Below are 21,588 nucleotides of genomic sequence, written 5' to 3'. Positions count from 1 at the left end.
ATGTGCAGACTGCAAGGCAGAGCTGAAGCAACGGTCACATTCCCAACCCAAACAAACTTAAAAATTAATGCTGTGAAGGGGAGAACTGTATTCCACATCTCCATGAACTGTTACTGGTGCCAAATTAAATGAATATCAAAGGAGCAATGAAGAAGTATTATAAGAAATCAAAAGGGAACGGGAAAATCTCCTTTAGGAGTTGAAAAATTCAATGGAGGGAGGGACGCTTTCCACCTGAAACTACATTTGCAGCAACTTATGGGAGTCACAGGTGTTTTAACATGTGCCCTCAACCACTCGTTCAATCCCTTGCAAATTGTTGACCTTTACAAAATTGAAGGCAATTCTCTAGTCAAGACGAAGTATAAACAGAGGGTGTAAGACAGCCCTTGATTTTAGCGAGTTTGTAATCTTGTGGAGGAATCATGACACATGCTTAGTATTAATAATGCAAGGCAAAGATCATTATGTAAATTTTTAAGAGTAAAAACCATGAGCTTTTTGAGTTTAGAGGCAGAAAAATAAAAAACAAATCTAATGGTTCTCTCTGCTAACATAACAATGCCCTGTTGTACTATTTGTAGTTTGGCATTTTGCCCTCCAAAAAGTCAGAATTATTCATGCACTGTGTCTTATAGAGTAAATTGTGATAAGTTGAGAGAACTGGGAATGGAACTATCTCTAATAATTATGTGCTTGCTCCTTCTAGAAGCACACATTTTATCTAGTACTTCTAATTATATGGTAGTGATGTGTAAGTATTACTAATTACAGAGAAATGCTTGTCATGCATATACCATTTTCTTGGTTTTCAGTTAAAAAAAAACAATGACCACAGGGGTGAGAAACAGATGCTTCAAGGCAATAGATTGCTGCCAATGTTCTGTGGCTTTCAAAGCTTTCACTGATTTTCAAATGTAATTATTTCAGTTTCATGGTTTGCAAATGCATAAATAACCAATCATGTGATGGTGTTCAACTCATGTGATTTATGCAAATTCCTAGCTTTACAGGTTCAAGTAGAAATATTTTACTTGGTATTAATTGAATAAGATATGAAGGTACAAATATGCTTAAAATAGACTCAAAAACATGCATTTCTTTAGGGCCCACAGAGGCATGGACCTAACTTAAATCTGTTTACCTTTTAGTTTTTAAAATAATTGGTTGCATATTGTTACAAAAAAAGATATGAAAAATTTGTGAAACTTCATATATCTTATTTCATTAATAATTACTTAAGTTTAAATGTGTGTACTTAATAATATTAAGTTCTCCTGCCTTGTCAAGGTTTATTGCTATAAACATTTTTAACAATGGTACTGGATATCTTAATGTGATGTTTATGTGTAGTGGTATTTATTGTTACATAGTGTAATTTATTTTTATATTCATATGACATTCTTCACAATTTATGCTTCTACGGTTATTTTAATTTGAGAGGAAGGATCAAGTAGTATAAATAATCATTAAATTCAGCTACCACACTTTTGCTGAAGTTCAGGAAACAGAAAACTCTTAGGGAATAGCCAGATTTTCAAAATTATTGCATGTAATTAGCCCAAGATTAAAAATAATTTTTTGTCTCTTTCACTGTGAAAGATTAGTAATGCTTTAATTAATTTACTGGCACTGAGCTTAGAAGAAGTTATACACTTTCAGGAAAGCAAACCCTTTGAAACAATTTCATTAATGTACATTTTCAGAATCTGCATTAAGAAAGAGACATAGTAACTTAAGACTGTAACATGTTAAGTGGTTCTTCTCCTCATTGTGGTATTTTCCATTAAAGAGAAATAAAACTGCCTATTGCATACTACTTATCTCTTCCAAGACAGTATTACAAATATTTCAATGCCTTAACTTTTTAAAAAATGTTGATACATATATTTCACACAGGTATGGGGTGTATGTGATATTCTGTTACATGTGTGGGATATGTAATGGTCAAGACAGGGTGGGTGGGGTATCCATTACCTTGAGGAGTTATCATTTCTATGTGTTGGGAGCATTTCAAGTTATCTCTTCTAGCTGCTATGAATGATATAATACACTGTTGCTAACTATAGTCACCCTACTCTGCTATTGAACATTAGAACTTATACCTTTCATCTACCAATATGTTTGTACCCATTAACCAACTTCTCTTCATACTCTCCTCCTCCCACCCACACACCCTTCCCAGCCTCTGGTATCTATCATTCTACTCTCTACGTACATGATATCCACTTTTCTAGTTCCCACATATGAGTGAGGACATCAGAGGTAGATGTTGCTGCTCCCATTTCACAGGGGAAGAAACTGAAGACTTGCAAGCAGGGTAACAGACGTGTGCACAATGGATATAATTTTGATCTATAACATTGAGGTTACAAAGCTTGTTCTAACCACTGTACATGAAGCAAAAAAATTCTATTAGAGTAATAAAAAATAAGATTGTGGTGAAGTGTTGGGAAGAACGTACATAACAAGAGGATTACAAAGCTGAAACTCCTGCAAAAGAGAGGTTAGGTTTGAGGGTGGGGGGCGGTGGCATAAGAAGCGGGGGACTTCTCAGAAATGCCAAGACAAGAAGGTGTAGAGGCTGTCCAGGGAGAGAGGAGTGTGTAAATGGCACATGCCACTGCCCGAAGTCCAGGATAGAAAGCAGATTATATCTATAAGGAAGATTTTTCTTATCTAGAGTAAACAAAATAAGGATATTCCTCTGGAAACTTCCTTCATAGGGAGAAGGCATTCAAAGATTTTACACTGTGGGTAAAATAATGATGACTCTTTGTATAATTTTGATATAAAAATATGCAGTTCACTGTGTGCATTTAACACTGTAAAACAGAGGTGTTTGTAGTATGTCACGGCACTATGTCAATGCAGCATGCCATTTTTTTTTTTTTTTAGACCTAGTCTTGCTCTGTCACTAGGCTGGATGCAGTGGCGCGATCTAGGCTCACTGCAACCTCTGCCTCCTGGGTTCAAGCGATTCCCCTGCCTCAGCCTCCCAAGTATCTGGGACTACAGGCACGTGCCACCACGCCCAGCTAATTTTTTGTATTGTAGTAGAGACTAGGTTTAACCATGTTGGTCAGGATGGTCTTGATCTCCTGACCTTGTGATCCACCTGCCTTGGCCTCCCAAAGTGCCAGCATGTCATTCTTAAACTGTGGTGTTCATGTTTATTACCGGAGGAGTTTGGTTAAAATTACATATTTTGGAGTCCCTATTCCCACTCATTGAGTAAACCAAGGTGAGACAGACCTCATATCCTCCTCTAGCTTCTGCTGCATTTCTTCACTCTTCTTCACAGAAAAATAATAAAATATTTTTGAAAAATTAGTCTACCTTGGGTGTTTTACTTTCTCACCTTCCATTCATTGCAAATTAACTCTAGTTTGATTTCTAACTTTACTTCTCCATTGAAACCCTCCAATCAAGATCACCCATGACCACTTGTTAAATCCCCTGAAGCCATTTAAAATCAAATCACATAACCTCTCTCAAGGCATGATAGAATCAGCTACTCCCTCTTTCCAAAAACACTTATTTTCTGCTTGGTTTTGGGAAACAGTGTTCTGCTTTGCCCTAATGTCCTTGTCAGATAATTTATTTGTTGTCTTATTTTCTCAGCTTTCTTGTATCTGTCAATGATATTGTTATTTGGTTTTCTATAATTTTGTAAATGAACTATCTCTCCAACTACAATATACAGGGAAAAGCTTATTTTGTGTTTTTTATGTAACATAGATCCAACAATGTATTATAATAAATGGTTGCTTAATAATATAGTAATAAATATTATTTATTTGTTTACAATAGTTATAACAATATCATGTGATTACTATGGTTTGAATGTGTCCTGTCCAAAATTTGCAAATAGGAGTTGGTGTCCTATAAAGGCGATTGATAGAGGGAGTTTGTTATCTCTTGCCCTTCTGCCTTCTGCCATGTGAGGATGCAGCAAGAAGGGCCTCACCAGATGATGGTGACTTGATCTTGGACTCCCAGCCTCCAGAACTGTGAGAAATAAATTTTTCCTTTATAAATTACCCATTTATAGGTGTTCTGTTATAGCAGTATGAAAAGAACTAAGGCAGTGATACTAAAGAGTTGCATATTTATGATTGCTCTTTCTTTAAAGAATCACTAATATCTAGTGGATAGAAGCCAAATCTTGTTCATCTTGTAGGCATTTATAGTATCATTTGCTTGTTGAATTGTTGGCTCTTAAAAGTTTTGGAGTTCATAGTTGCACATGAGATACTTCTAATAAGAAATATATTGTGGTGAAACAAAGGCAAGCTTTACAGTCAGAAAGACCTGGATTTATTTATTCATACCTTCTCAAATCCCTTGACATAAATCTGGAAAAGTAATCTAGCCTCATTGAGTCTCATTATTAGTATCTGAAAAATGAAGAAAATTATAGTCACTACCAAGAACAATATAAAGAATAGAGATAGAATGTCCAGCTCATGAGGTGTCCATAAGCAATCACTGTTATTATTATTCATCAAGGGTGTCTTATCAGCAAAGATTTAAGCAATCATTAGGTAGGTAATGTCAACCTTAAATAACGAGACTCAGAAAACATGATTAAATATAAAGTTTACTTGAGTACAAAGCTTGGGGATAGTTACTTGGAAACTCCTACTCCTAACAAGTTGGATCAATGTTCCAATGCGTACAAGCCTAGATTTTATTTATCTAGGCAGAGACAGAGATATTTTAGCAGGATTACAACACTTTTCGTATGAGACCAGTGCATATGTTACAGCAGTTTGATCAGTTTCAGATTGAATGATGCCAAGGAAATTATCTTACTGCTCTGTCAGGAGGGGTAGTGATCTTAGGAGTCTTACCTGTGGAGCTGTTTGGTCTTCCTAATAATTCACAGGAAAAAAAAGATGGCATAAGTTGTAGCTGCATGCTACTCGACTCAGGCCACATAGCCACATTGCTCTCAAGGCTCAGAATAATTTAGTGCCAACAGCTTTAAGTTTGAATTACTTACTTTCATAGTCACTAGTGGAGGAAAAAGATGATAATGGAGCATGAGTCCTTCCAGCCATCTTTCCAATATACCACAAGATCTAGCGCTCTCCCAGCCCTTGAGAGGTGTTAGTAAAGTGTTCATCAGTATACTCTTGATAAGAATTGTACTCATTCTTATCAGGAGTACAATTACAATAATTAGTTTTTGAGTGCCTACTCAATTTTTTGTGCCATACCACTTGTTCTGTGGCTTTGGACAAATTAATAAACCTCATTATGTCTTAGTTTTCTCATATAAAATACAGTGGATAGTCATGTTGTGGTGAAGAATAAATTGTTTAATTTATGTTAATTGACTTGTATAGCATCTGGGAAATAATATGTGTACCACGAATGTCAGCTGTTATTACCCCGGTTCTTATTATAATTATGTCTCTGAAACTTTTGTTATATACCTACCTATATTGCCAATCATTCGCTAAGACCTTCTATGGAAAAGTGACATTTTCTTTACGTTAATATGAGAAAACTAAGACATGAAGAAGTTAGTGTTTTACTCAGGGACAGGGAGCAAACAAGTGATAAAATTCGGATTTGAACCTTAATCTGTATTACTTCCAAGCCTCTACCTGCCAACAGTCTCAGGGTAACTTACCATTGTTGTAGATATCACTATCCATAGCCTTTTAAAGTAATGTTTTGTTTTGTTTTGTTTGCAATCATGTGCCTTTTTTAGATTTAAAATATAAATAACCATCATTAAGGATGAGCAGAATGCTCCTTAAGCACAGCTATTAGCTCATTTAATCATCACTTAAACACACATCTATAACTTATGTACATGGTGTTGTAATTCCATTTCACAGAGATAAACTGAACCTTAGATCAATAAAGGCATTTTCCCAAGGTCAAATAATAGTAGGTGTAATGAAAATATCAATAGAAGCTAAGGTGGTTGTCTTATCTTGAACACTTTACTAACACTTTCCTATGTGTTGTATTTCTAACATGCTTGTCAAAGGATGATTCACACATTACAGAGGAAGAAACAGGCTAAGGGAAACTGTGAACCTTGCTCAAAATATTATACCATTTATGTGGCAGAATCAAGACTAAAATCCACATTTGCCTAATTTCAGTGCCCCTGCTTTACCACTTTGCTATACTGCTTCCTGCTGAAGTCCATTAACAAGTGCTCAGTTGAGACACAAAATGTTACATAGCCTAGGCCATAGATAAGGCCATTATTGGCTAGAAAATTTGGGACAGGTATTAACTTTCAGCATCTTGTGTCATAAAATAACTTCAGTGTGGTCCCCATAGCAAGTCTGATTTAGAGCACTGTCCTCTGTTAATAGGTCTTCCAAGAAAAGTCAATTGTCTATGGTCTGCCAAGTACTTATATGAATTAACTTGCTGGGTGAAGTTATTTTCTAATGTCAGGGTGTTCTGAAGGAGTAAATGAGGTAGAAAATGGTAATGGTTAACCGTTGCATAAAAGCTGTCACAGTGACATTAGACCCTATCTTAGGGCAATGTTTTAAAGATTTGGGTTTAGATATTTTTAAAAAATAGTGCCACTTACTGTCCTTTTAATGGAAAACAAAAGTGATAGATACATTTTTATGGCTGGAACAGAGAAGTATCAGACAATAATAAAAATAATTATGTTATCATATTTGAACGTACCAGGATGAATCTTTTTAAATAAGGAACTATTTAAACTTGAGGAGCCCAGCCTAGAAAGGCCAACTGCAATCACAAAACATTTAGTAAGTCCATTAATTTTATATTTCATATTTCCTAGTAGACTGACTCATTCTATAAATTTGATTAGCCACCACACATTTTAAAAATACTGAGGGGATTTGATTAGCTAAAATGCTACGGTGGCTCTCAATAAGTGCTTTCTTTCCTGTTATAATACTAAAGTGGTTATTCGGATAAACATCAAAATGGCAAATTGTAGTCTCTTTTTTGGAAACCTTTTCTCTAACTTCTCTGTGTCCCTTGCTTCAATATCCATTAAATCAAGTCTACTTTCTCTAAAGTCAAAGCTTGCTAAAAGCACTCAGGGGAGGGTCAACTTGTAAAATGAGTGGAACTATTCATTACTATCAAGTGTAAGTACAAAGAGTCTTGAGAGAATGCTCTATATTAAGAGTGAAAAGTGAACATACACATAGCTAACAGCTCATCTTCACATTAGCAAAAGGACTTATATTTGGGGAAGAGGAGTCGGGGTAGAATTGTATTTATTTTTCAGGCATAATAAACCATGTGCATGCAATGTAACTTTAAAATACATCCAAGTAAGGCAATCTTGGAAAAATCAATATGAGATGTTTTATGGAGCCTTTGCATATTATGTTGAGGTAAGTAAGTAAGCAAACCTGAAGACGAAAATGTTAGAGAACTAAAGGGGAAGTCAAAACGCATAGAAGTCTGTTTTCTATGAAGCAAATTTACCATACCCTTTAAATACACTTCACGTGGTCCCTGATTTCTGGTGGTTCCTCTGATTAATTTTTTTTTTTACTTTTCTATGGTGATATGAATTTAATAAAATCTTACTTTGGATACTGAATTTGGATTAAACATTTGTTATAACATTATTATAAAATACTCTTTGCATTAGATGGTTTTACCCATGTTTAGACTATTTTAAGTATTCTGAACACTTTTAGGGGAGGCGAGGCTAAGCTATGAGGTTCAGTATGCCAGGCGTATTAAATGCACTTTTGACTTAAAATATTTGTAATTTCCCATGGGTTCCTGGAAATATAAAGCCTTATCATAAGTTCAGGAGCATCTGTATATGAAAATTACATGTAAATAACAATTTGGGGCCATTAATTAGAGGAACTAGGACAGCAGAGCATTTTGAATAAGTTATGAGCCCACAGAAAACATTCCTGTGTCCAAATCCTTTTATAGTAGGAAAGAAAATAATCCCATGTTATGCCTTGTTCTAATGTTAGTCCTGGGCTGTCAGTCTCTAGGCTGTGCAATATCCAAATGTACATGATTTATTGCTATATCACAGCCATCTTCCAAGTTACAGACGTGACATATGTGTCATTGCCTGACAGATTCCAATTGCTCTAGGCTCTAGTATAGGCATAAGTCCATGTACTTGCCCCACTCCTTGGTACCAATTTCCCAAAGTAGTGGTTCATACATTGCTGTAAAGAAATATCTGAGACTGAGTAATTTATACAGAAAAGAGGTTTAATTGACTCATGGTTCTGTAGGCTCTACAGGAAGCATGATTCTGTTATCTACGTGGCTTCTAGGGAAGCCTCAGGAAACTTACAGTCATGGAGAAAGGCCAAGGGGGGGTGAGACATCTCACATGGTGGGAGCAGGAGCAAGAGAGAGAGGTGCTACACAGTTTTAAACAACGAGATCTTATGAAAACTCACGATGACGAGGACAGTACCAAGGAGATGGTGCTAAACCATTATTGAGAAACTGCCCCCCATGATGCAGTCACCTCTCACCAGTCCCCACCTCCAGCATTAGGGATGACATTTCAACATGAAATTTGGGCAGGGACACGAATCCAAATCATATCAACCTGCAACTGCAATCTTTTCCACTTAGAAAAATGTAGCAACATGAAAATGAGCTGATGCTTTTGTAGCAATAATCCTAAATCTACCAGAACTATTTAAACATTTAAAAGTTCACTTTGTCAGTGGAAACAAATTGCTTTTGGCATACCACAAACTAAATGTGACTTAGTCATGTGCTGTGTCACCGAAAAGATGAACCAGGATTAAAGTTATCAGTGTTTCCTGATATGGTTTGGCTCCGTGTCCCCACCCAAATCTCATCTTGAATTGTATTCCCATGATTTTTACATGTTGTGGGAGGGACCTGGTGGGAGGTAATTGAATCATGGGAGCAGTTTTCCTTATACTGTTCCCATGGGAGTGAATAAGTCTTACAAGATCTGATGGTTTTATCAGGGGTTTCCCCTTTTGTGTCTTCCTCATTCTCCCTTTGCCTGTCACATTCCATGTAAGATGGGACTTGTTCCTCTTTGCCTTCCACCATGATTGTGACGCCTCCCTAGCCACGTGGAACTGTAATTCCAATCAAACCTCTTTCTTTTGTAAATTGCCCAGTCTTGGATGTGTCTTTATCAGAGGTGTGAAAACGGACTAATATATCTCCCAAACCCCTGCCTTGCAAATGAAAACCTTAAATTTAGACTTTAATAGGGTTAGTTTTTGAATAATAAGAGAATCTCAGCATTGATGTATCTGCCAAGAGTGGCATAAAGTTCTGTCACAACTCAGAGATGAGGTTCAAGTTCCCCCCAACATTGGCATTCAGATCAATGTGTTAATGCTCATTTGTGTAAAACTTAATACATAAAAAACCAATATTCTTAAGTTGCAATAGAAAATTTATATATATATATTTGATTTCCTAAGCAAAAATGACCCACAGATGTCATGATTCCAATTATTATAATATTCCTTCCTGCAGAATACAGTGATCTTCCTGTTCTAGTCAAAAATATTTTCCTGGAAGGGCTGATTTTTGGTTTCTTAAACCACTTTGTACTGGAAAGACAGGCCATGCCATAGCATAGCCAATTCACTAGGAAGAAAGTGGAACTTAAGATAGCAAAAAGCGCCAAAGGACTTAAAATAGCAGAAACGACATGTTTTTATTCAATGTCTGATGGATTGTTTAATTTTATGTTGACTTGCGGAAAAGGAAAAAAAAATATACAGTCAAGGGCTTAAATAGACAAAAGTTACTTTCTTTAGTTAAGTAGAGAAAAATAGAGTTTCCCAGTGCAATTTTTATAATATTCCAGAACATTTTAAAGAAGGACACAACTTTTTCCTGACATATTTAAAATAAGTTTAACTGTTATATATACTTAATACTTCTTAATACTTTTAAAAGTAATGATTCATCCAATATAGTAGAGTAAAAAGCACATCCCAACTCGAAGCAAATTCAAAAAATACTGTTAAAAAATAATTGAAAGTGTCTCAGTCATTGCTATGAAGAAAACAACCTTTAAAAAAATTTTTAGTCGTATTTGTTTTATAGTGACCATATGTTTTATATGCCATAAATTATTTAAACATATTACTTTTTTTCAGCAGCACAGTTTTACACACTCTTGATGGACAGCAACTATTATAGTTTAGCCCCTAAGTTAACTATTATTCATCTGTTTGTTACTTACTCTGGGCTGTTATTCACAACGTCTTAACAATTGAAAGTTTAAAGCTTTTTCTCTTCTGTCCTCAATATTATAGTAAATATATGCAAATTTCTTCTGTGGTCTACAATTTCCTTCTATTATGTAACCCTGTGGCTATGAAGCTTTCAAGTATGGAAAGGATTTATTTCTTCAGTAGCTAGTATAGTATTTATGGTTTTTCATTAACCACTCAAAAGTTAAAATACTGCATTTAACATAGGTCCAATTACAAAGCTATTTTTGAGAAGACGATTTGTGTGTTCTGAAAAGAATGTATATAGAATATAAAAACTAGCCTACCATTGTGCATCATCAGTTTCTTTCCAGCTATGTGTTGGTTTTGTTTTTAATGAATAATTTTGAAAAGCATCAGAAAATGTAACATTTAGGAAATAAATGAAACAATTCAGGGAGAGGTAAATTTCTATAATTTTAATTATTCAAAATTATCTTTCATGTGGATTAGGTTTGTTTAAAAACTGCTTGTCTTTTACAATTGCTTTTGTTCATGCAAGTACTGATTTGCAGGTAATTTTGGAACCTAGCGCATATTCAGATTGAGAGTTCTTTACCAGGAAAAATATATTAAAATGAGGCTGAGACTTAATATTTCTATTAACTTTTCATTTAAAATTAACTATCAAGATTAATGCTTCTAAAAATTTTTAGAAAGAAATTTAAACTAGTTCCTACTAAACTGTTCTGACTTATGCTGCATTTACAATAAATAGTGACTCCTGTTCTTCATTTGGCTCTATTCACTATGCCACAGCTCCCCAGAGGCTGGTTCTTCATGTTGCATCACTTTTAAGAATTTCTTGACCCATTCATACTGGAAAAGATATGCCTCTCACTCTTATTCAGTACTCTCTTTCAAATTTATTTCTTAATTGACAAGTAAATTTTTACATTTTTATAATCTCAAGACAAAGAGTATTGACTCTTCACTGGACTTGTCACATATTCCTAGGACTTGGAGCTCTTCAAGGGTAGAGCCCATGCATTTGTCTGCTCTAATTCATATCATTAGTACCAAGTAGTTGTTATTTAAGGAGGACAGAATTGGCAATAGGGCCTTTTTGAGTTGGCAAGTAAATCTATGTATATATAGGCATATAGATTTATGAGTGAACGAGTGAATGAAGGAGTGAATGAAGTTTATTCAAATTTAACCATACAAGAAAAATTGTATTAGTTCAAAGAACAAAAATAATCTTCCAAAAGAGATCTTTAAAAGGCATGATCTAATTTACTGTGAAACCCCTCTCACACTGAAACCAGATTTCTATTTCAACGATGATATAGTTGGGATACTCGTCCTCGTCCAAATCACATGTTGAAATGCCATCCCCAGTGTTGGAGGTGGGGCCTGGTGGGAGGTGACTGGATCATGGGGCTGGGTTCCTTATGAGTGACTTTGTCCATCCCCTTGGTGATAAGTGAACTCCCACTCTGAGTTCACAGGAGATTTGGTCATTTAAAAGTGAGTGGCACCTCCCCCACACTTTCTCTCTCTCTCTTTCTGGCTCCTGCTTTCACCATATGATGTGCCGGCTCCCACTTCACTTTCCACCACGCTTGTAAGCTTCTCAAGGCCTTTCCAGAAGCTGATGCCGGCACAGTGCTTCCTGCATAGCCTGCACGATCATTGAGCCAAACCCAGTCTCAAGTATTTCTTTATAGCAATGAGAGAATGGCCTAATACAAATAACAACTTATTTTCTTGGTTTACGTTTCCTTGAAATCTTCTAGAAGGTTTGTCTTTTTACTATGTGTTGGAGTGCTTTCCCTTGGGCACCAGTTGTCAGCCATCTCGATTTTGGTTTATTTGCTTAATTCAAAGTATCTGCAGTCTAACTGACATACATTATGTCATTATATCTCCCTAAAACTCACATGTTGAAATCCTGACCCCTAATGTGATGATATTAGGGAGTGGGGCTTTTGAAAGATGACTGGGTCATGAGGGTAGAACCCACTGTGAATGAGATTACTCCCTTTATAAAAGAGATTCCAGAGAAATCTCTTGCCTCTCCCTTCTACCATCTAAGGAAACAGGGAAAAGACCGCCATTTTGAGCCCTGAAGTAAACACTCATCAGACTACGAATCTGCCAGCACCTTGGCAGCACTTTGAGTTATGCCAGCACCTTGACATCCTATTCTTACACTGTGAGAAACACATTTCTACTGTATAGAAGTCATCTAGTCTATGGTATTTTGTTATAACAGCCTGATTTGATGATGACACTCATCTTCTTGTATCGTCTGGTTATTTGTATCATTGATGATATGGTCTGGCTCCGTGTCCCCACTCAAATTGCATCTTGAATTGTAATCTGAATTGTAATACCCCTGTGTTGGGGAAGGGACCTTGTGGGAGGTGATTAGATGATGGGGGCAGTTCCCCCATGCTGTTCTCATGACAATGAGTGAGTCTCATGAGATCTGATGCTTTTATAAGTGTCCGGCATTTCCCCTGCTTGCTCTTCTCTCTCCTGCTGCCATGTGAACAAGGAGCTATTTGCTTTCCCTTCTGCCATGATTGTAAGTGTCCTGAGGCCTCCCCAGCCATGAGGAAGTGTGAGTCAATTAAACTGCTTTCCTTTGTAAATTACCCATTCTCAGGTATTTCTTCATAGCAGCATGCAAATGGACTAACATGATTTATTATTGGTAAGCATCTTGCCTGAAGAATGAATCCCACTTTTCAATTTGATGGAAACTAAGCATTTTCTACTAAAATGAAAATATGTGGTGTATAACTTTTACTTTTGGTTAAGTCTCAGCCTATTAAAAAGAATGACTTGAACACAGTTCTGGTTCTGCATGGAAGCATACTTTCAAATGTAATTTTTTAAAAAGTAAAATGCCACTCCTCAAACATTCTCCTCATTTTTTGCTATAGTCATGGGAATACAATCACTCAACTGCAAAAAAAAAAAAAAAAAGTTTAACACTGGCCAAATACAGAAAACGTTTAAATTTTAAAAAGCCACGTTCAAACTTTCACATTACTATTACTTAATTTCAGCTCATCTATCTGTAAAATAGCAATAATTATTCCTTCCTCACAAGGTTGTAAAAATCAACAGAAATAATACAGAACAGTCCTTGTCACGAGATAAAATAAATGATAACTATGAAGATTATCTTTCTTATTTTAGATTAAAACAATATTTCCCAAGAGCCATAGTTTAAATACCAACACATTATGGGAAAGAATAACATGTTAAGAATCAAGAGCACAGTCAACCATATGCATTTATCATTTTCCCGTCTCACAGTAAAGAACCTAGTGCAAACTCAGGCTCTCTGACTTTTGATAGTATGCATGAGGTACAGTCAGGTAGAAAAGACAAATTGGCCCCATACGTTACTTGATCTTAAGTATTATTCAGTCCCTAAAGAATGTTAAATTAGACACTGAAAAGGAGCTATGTGGTGACAGGTTTTAAAAACTTTACCTACTTGACAATGCAATTTAGTAAATTCAGGCCAAGCCTGGTATAGTCACTCCCTATATATTCTGTTGAAAAAGAATTATTTCCAGTGTAAACACTTTGTTGAGTAGTAGAGAGAGAGGAAGAGGCTGAGATTGTCATAAAGGGTCAAAACAAAGAAACAGATATCCTAGAGAAACATGGTTTTTACAGAAACGGCACAGATGTCCTACAAAAACATACGTCTTGTACAATTAAGGCTTTCTTAAATACTTAAGCCTAAATTAGATATAAATTCAGTAATGATACTAGGGCATAATTTAAATATTTTCCTAAGGGCTAATTCATATTAAGAATATGGTAACATTTTGAATCTTTGTGGGTTTTTTTTTGATTACTCATACTTTTTAAACTAGATTCATATAAGATGCATTATTTGAATGATTTCCCATAAGATATCCACTTGCCATGGGTTGATGTTGTACATTAGATGAAAAAAATCATAATGACTAGCTGATTCTATAAAGGCTCAGAGGAACACTTGAAGTAGCTCAAGAATTGTTTTTCATCCTTAGAAAGTTGTTTTTTTTTTTTTTAGTTGCTGTGAAATATTTGTTACTAGGTCAATATCAAATCTATATTTCAAATTGCTTTAAAATATACATTTTAAAGCTGTAGGCTTTGTATCAAGGCAGGTTTTATGTATTCGATGTATTATTTTTTCTAAGTTGGATCTCTACAAATATGACTCTTATCAGCAAAATGTCCTTCTGGGGCTGCCACACAGTCTGTGAGTGAAGTCATACTTCTTAGCTGAGAACCAAGTACCTAACCCAGTCTGATTTCACCCAATTCTTTTTCAATTACGTTTACTTCTGTTCCCTAAAGGAAAACTCTAGAATATGCTGGTTTATTTGAAAATGACCTATTTCTTCCTTCATTAGAACTTCTTTTTACTTGTCTTCAGGAGCCCACTTTCCAGAAATATCCTGTCTGTCTTTCTTACCCCGTCCCTCTTTTCTCTCAATTTCTCCCCCCTACTTCCCTTCATGTATCATTCTTTCACATTTTGATGAAATAATTCACATATGAAAAAGCGTAGAAGAAAGGATGGAAAATAATTGCATATAATTCATCATCAATTTTAAGAACCAAAACTTTACAAATATCACAGAAGCCCATGTTTTCTCTTCTTGATGGAATTTCCTTCCCCGCCCCCGCTCTCTGTCATACATACCAGACATCGCCACTATTCTGATTTATTTCAGAGCATGAAGAAAAGATCCAGCCCTGTGTTTCACCTGATGTGGGGAACACTGGGATGCATAGCCCAGAACCTCTATAATAAATGACAGCTGCTGGGATTACTGTTGTGGGAGAGCCTTCAGCTGTGAGACCCTGCAGGGTATTGCTGGACTGTGGATAGGCATCTTGCTCAGCTCATGAAGACAAGAAGGGCATAGTGGCCTGGCCTTTCCCCTGAGTGCTAGATAACACAGAAACTCCAGAAACCCCATGTGGGCACACCTGAGGTGGTCAGTGAGGCTGCCTTACAGATTAACTTCTTTCTTGGCCCAATCCTATTTCCATCCCTTTCAAAATTGTTGCTTTTAAGGGCACTCCTTTTAATAACATCTTTTCTTAGACTGCTTGAGCTGCCATAATAGAATACCACTGACTGGGTAGTTTAAACAACAGATACTTATGGCTTACATTTCTGAAGGCTGAGAAGTTCAAGATCAAGGCGCTGGCTGATGTGTTTGTTTTCTGGTGAGGGGATGCTTTCTGGTTTACAGACAGCCTTCTTGCAGTATCCTCACATGGCAGAGAGAGATTATTTTTCTTGCATTTATTCTTACAAGGACACTAATTTCCACCTGAATGCTCCACTTTTGTGGCCGCATTATCTCCCAAAAGTCTCACTTTCAAATATCAACACCTTGGGAATTAGGGCTTCAACATATGATTTGGGACAGCACAGACATTAAGTTCATAGCACTAGTGGATTCTGAATGCTCAACTCTACCCCAAAGCTGGCTCCTGAGGAAGCCAAACTGCAATACATGATAATCTTTGTATAGCCAGTCTGTGAATGTCTTATCCCTTTAGAAAGGTGAATAGATACAAGATTTCCATCTGAAAGTTTTAAGTGTTATCACACTGTACATATTATCTAGCAACTTGGCCAGTTGGGTTTCCATTTCTGTGAATCACCTAAATGTAATTATTCTATGATCTACAATATCTGTAGCTTTGACTATTTATTTTCATTCCTTATGTTTTTGTTTGTATTATTTTCCTGAAGCTCTATTTATATTCTTTGTTATTTTAAATTTTATTAAGATATTTATCACATGTGTGTGCCTGTGTGTTTGACTTATAGGAATTCTTTATTACAGATTATATCTATCTATTGATATCTATCTTTGCACATATCCGTCATCTATCTGTGTGTTGCAAACATCTTTTCTTAGTTTGGGTCATGCTTTTTCCTTTTTTTATAGTGTCTTTAATAAACAAGTTAATTTTAATTAAATTATTTAAGGTTTTTCTTTATAATTCATGCTTTTTACGGTTCCTGTATAACCCTTTACTTCTCTATTTATGAATACATTCTTTTAGTTTTACTTCTAAATATTTCAGAGTTTTGTCTTCAGTATTTTGGTCTTAATTTTATCTAGAAAGATTTACATTTATAGATCAAAGAAGCACTTTCTTGTTTTCTTCACATGGATTACACTTTATGCGAGCACCATTTATTGATTAGTAGTATTATTTCAAGAATCCAAAGTTCCATATCTACTTTGTACCATGGTTCTACAGATCAGCTTGGGTTTGTTCAATTTGTTTTAACTGATTATTTGCCCAGCACTCTACTAAAACCACTGGTCTAATTACTACAGTGTTAAAATAAGCTACCAACCCCTTGTTTTTGTATTCAACATTATCTTGCCCAACAAAATAACGTTGAATTTTTAAATAAAATTTAAATTTAGATCTAATTTTTAAATTAAATATATAAAGTTAAAATTTAAATTTTATTTAAAAATTCAACATTTAAAGAATAATTAGGTTGCCAATTTCTGATAATAAATCCAAGGGTGATGGATATCCTAAATATTCTGAATTGATTATTACATATTCTAAACACAGAGCAAAATATCACATGTATCCCATAAATATGTTCAAGTATTACATATCAATAAAAAGCTATTGCTATTTTAATTGAAATATAATCGAATGTATAGTTTGGAAATAATTGACATCTTTATGATTAAGTTTCAACCATTAAAATAACATTTTTCTCTTTTGATTTAGATTTTCTGCATTATATTTTAATAATGTTTAATAATTATCTCCACACAGAATTTGAACATATTTTGCTACTGACTTCTTCCCTTAGATACTCCTGTAGTAAATGTTATCCTTCATTGTAGTATTTTCTTACTTAAATAAATGTATTGAAATTCAATTGCTTTTTGCATGTTATTTATTTTCTCTAATCATTGTAAATTATCAAATGAGTTCTAATAGTTTGTCTAAGGTTCTCTTGAATTTTTTATGTGAATTATTTTATGATCTAAAATATCTGTAGCTTTTATTCTTTTCATTCCTTATTTCTTTTTTATTATTGTACTGAGGCTCCTCATTATAGAGTTAAATAAAAGTATCAGTGAGAGGCATTATGCTTTATTTTGTTTATCTCACCTTTCAGTATTTTAATTGCTATAAGTTTGTGTTATAATACTTGAGATCCATGCTATCAAATAGCCACACATTGTGACTGAATTCTTAAACTACAGCTACATCTAACTGAGGTTTATTGTAAGTGATAAATATTCACTGACAGTCAAAAAGTACAAAAAAGAGTGCAAAATATCTTAAATAATGATTTTTTTTTTTTTGAGACGGAGTCTCGCTGTGTCACCCAGGCTGGAGTGCAGTGGCCGGATCTCAGCTCACTGCAAACTCCGCCTCCCGGGTTGCCGCCATTCTCCTGCCTCAGCCTCCGGAGTAGCTGGGACTACAGGCGCCCGCCAGCACGCCCGGGTAATTTTTTGTATTTTTAGGGTTTCACCGTGTTAGCCAGGATGGTCTGGATCTTCTGACTTTGTGATCCGCCCTCCTCAACCTCTGAAAGTGCTGGGATTACAGGCGTGAGTCACCGCGCCTGGCCAATAATGATTTTTTTATTTTGACAATTTTTATAATAATAATATGCACTGGGTTAAAGTATATTATTACATTAATTTCACCTAACTCTTTTTACTTTTTAAAAAGTATGGCTACTAAAAAAATATTATATTTATGCAAGTACCAACTATTCTTATTTTCTGAAAGTTTTTTTATTTTTTTATGTGAGTGAGTGAGGACATTTCATCAAATCCATTTTTGCATCTGTCTTAGTCTGTTCAGGCTGCTATAACAAAATATCATACTCTGGGTGGCTTATTAACAGTAGAAATTTGTCTCTCACAGTTCTGGAGCATGGAAAGTTCAAGATCAAGCTGCATTGTGCCTGGTGAGGGCTCATTTCCTGGTTCATAGATGGTGCCATCTTGCTGCACGCACTCTGGTGGGAGACGTGAGGAAGCTCTCTGGGGCCTCTTTTATGAGGGTGAGGGCGTAGAACCCTACGCCCATGGTGACGGCTCTATCCTTGGGTCCTAATCACCTCCCAAAGGTTCCATCTCCTTACACCATCGCCTTGTAGGTTAGGATTTCAAAATATGAATGTGAGGGGAACACAAAACTTTCAGACCATAGCAGCATTTTAAAGATAATCTTTTATTTTCTTATGTGAATTAGTTAATGTGGTAGGTTACATTCATGGATTTCTAAGGGTCAGCCATCCTCACTCTCTAGTGATTTAATTCAGCCTAATCATATGTTTTCAATCATATAATTCAAGATTGGCTTGATAGTATTGTATCTAGGGCTAGTGACTCTTAATGAGATTGGAGTATGATTTTTCTTTCTTGTTCTGTCCTTGTCAGATTTTGGAATGAAGAAACTCTTAGCCCATAAAATGAGAAGTGAGTGTGATGAATCTTATGTGTACCTTTTTCATTTAAGGTTTAATTTCTTAAATGGTCAGTGTCCATTCAATATTTTTCAATTTTATTTGTATTAATATTATTAATTTTGACACATCTTTATTATTTATTTCTGCCTACTTTTTTAGTGAATCTCTTCTTTCTGAGAACTTCTTAACCTGAAAAATAAGTTAATTTCTTCCTTTGGATAACAAGCATTTTTCCTAGAAATTTTGATTTCTGTAGCACCTTATGTGAATAAACACTTCAATATAATTTTTGTTCAATACAAAATATTTTTAAATAAATATGTATTATAATATCTTCATTGACTCATCATGGTATATATTTAAAATTTCAATTATATAAGATATTTAGTTATATTTCATTGCTTGTAATATCATTATAGTTAGAGAGGTGGTTAAAATTTCTGTTTTGCTACTAAACAATATACCTTCACAAACACTTTCTGACTTAACAGGTTTTATTGTCTAAATATTTGAGGCAATTTTTTTTTTTGCTTCCCAGAATTTATCGTAGTGGATTTACTCTTATCTTATTGTTTGTCTACATTGTCTTATATTTTTTATTAATAATATATTTTTATTCCAACATTTATATATTGATTTATTTTAGTCACACTTATTTTTATATTTAATATTTTAAAAACCTTCCTTTTCTAATTTTAATGAGGGCCAATCTTGATTTTTATTTTTCACTGATTTTCACTGAGGGTGGGTATTTCCCCCTCATGTATTTGTAATTTTGGATGGAGGCTTATGCTTTGTGAGTTTTATCCTTGAGATTTCTCTCTACCATGTACTGACGACCTATCGCTGGAGAGATGCTATGTTAATTTATGTCAGGGATATCGTGTGTTATACATTTTATGATAATTTCTCTGTTGAAAACTTCCTGAACTACTCAGATGATGTGAATTACAGTTCCAAAGGTAAGTCTCTGGTCATACATTTTTGAGAGAGTTATTTTATTTTATGTCATTTTCTGTATTGTCTAGAGCAGAACAGACAAATTCCCTTGCCTTCTCCCTGTCTAGTTGGCAGATTTTCTTTCTAGAGACTAGAATATTATTTTATACCATTAAATCTACTTATCAGTTCAGTTTCCATTTTGGATTGAAGATTTTTTTCTGTATTCCTCATTCCAGAACCTTTGACTCTTCAAATATCCTGAGAATAGTCAGAGAATGCCAAGCAAATACTCTCTTTGTAGTTTCTTTTCCATTTTTATCTTTGGGCATTTTCCTTATTTTTATGTTACATCAGGTGTTTTATTGGAGTTTGTATCTTTCTGTTGCAAAAGCCTTACTTGTCTGATTCTCCTTCCATCTACTATTCATACTCATCTTTAAAAGCAAAAACTATGACTGCTATTTTCACTAAAGTTTTCCAATACCGTGCCTGTGATAGCTAGTTTTTCTATGTCAACTTGGCTAGGCCACCATATACAAATATTTGGATAAACACAACTGAATGTTGCAGTAAAGCTTTTTTTTTTTATTTTCTTAGATTAACACTTAAATCAGTAGACTTTAAATAAATAGTTTATCCTCCATAGCTTGGGTGGGTCTCGTCCAATCAGTTGAAGGCCTACAGCAAAAGACCGACGTCCCCCAGGGAAGAGGGAATTCTGCCTCCAGACTGTCCTTGAACTCACACAGCAACACCTAATCTCCCCTGGATTGCCATCCTGCTGGTCTACTTTGCAAATTTTAGACTTGCCAGCCACACAACCACATAAACCAATTCCTTAAAATAATCTCTCTCCTTCTGTGTGTGTGTATGTGTGTGTATGTGCATATATATATACACACACATATATACAAATATATATACACACATATATGTATATATGTGTATATATATACTATGTCTGTCCATTAATTCTACCAGTTCTTTTTCTCTGGAGAACCCTAATACTGTTCCACTATGCATTCAGCTTTCCCCACTGGAATCCATAAAATCATAGATTCTGAGTATAAAAAGAACTTATGCCCTTCATAACTCTGCTGTTTTCATAACATTTTCTTGTGACAGTGCACTTTCTCGGTTCATAAAATTGCACAGTTGATCATCCAATCAAATGTAAGCCCAGTTCTTTTAATTCAGCCTCCCCAATTTTGAAACTAGCCTCCCCAATTTTCCAATCTCTTTATCTCTCACTTTTACTGCCTCATTCCATTCTCACTGGCTGAAGTATTTTCAATTAGATGCAGCTTACTGAATTTGTAAAATAGCACGAATTATTAAGCTGTGGAGGTGCTAAAACTCTGTTATATTTAATACATCTAATACCAGATAGAATTACTGATGCAGTACAGTAAAAAACAAATCTAACTTCGATAAATCTCACATAAACTACTAAAAAATGCATAACATAGCAAAGATATTTCTTATAAAAAAGCACAACTTATTCTGTTTTCATATATTAACAAATTGGTAGGTTATTAAATTGCTTATAGATTGGTTAATAAATTCCCTAGTCCATTTTGCTCTCTTTTGTTAAAAAAAAACACTCATACTTAACAGCAATTACATTCATATCTTCGTGATTAACTGTTTTTTGGTTTTGTTTTGTTTTGTTTTGTTTTTTTGAGACAGAGTCTCGCTGTGTTGCCCAGGCTGGAGTGCAGTGGCGCGATCTTGGCTCACTGTAAGCTCCGCCTTGTGGGTTCACGCCATTCTCCTGCCTCAGCCTCCCGAGTGTCTGGGACTACAGGCACCCACCACCATGCCCGGCTAATTTTTTGTATTTTTAGTAGAGACAGGGTTTCACCGTGTTAGCCAGGATTGTCTCAATCTCCTGACCTTTTGATCCACCCGCCTCAGCCTCCCAAAGTGCTGGGATTACAGACTTGAGCCACC

This window comes from Colobus angolensis, unplaced genomic scaffold (assembly GCF_000951035.1).
Source record: "Colobus angolensis palliatus isolate OR3802 unplaced genomic scaffold, Cang.pa_1.0 Scaffold13, whole genome shotgun sequence".
NCBI lineage: Eukaryota > Metazoa > Chordata > Mammalia > Primates > Cercopithecidae > Colobus > Colobus angolensis.
The sequence above is the reverse complement of the archived record's forward strand: the minus strand, read 5'-3'. Positions refer to the sequence as shown.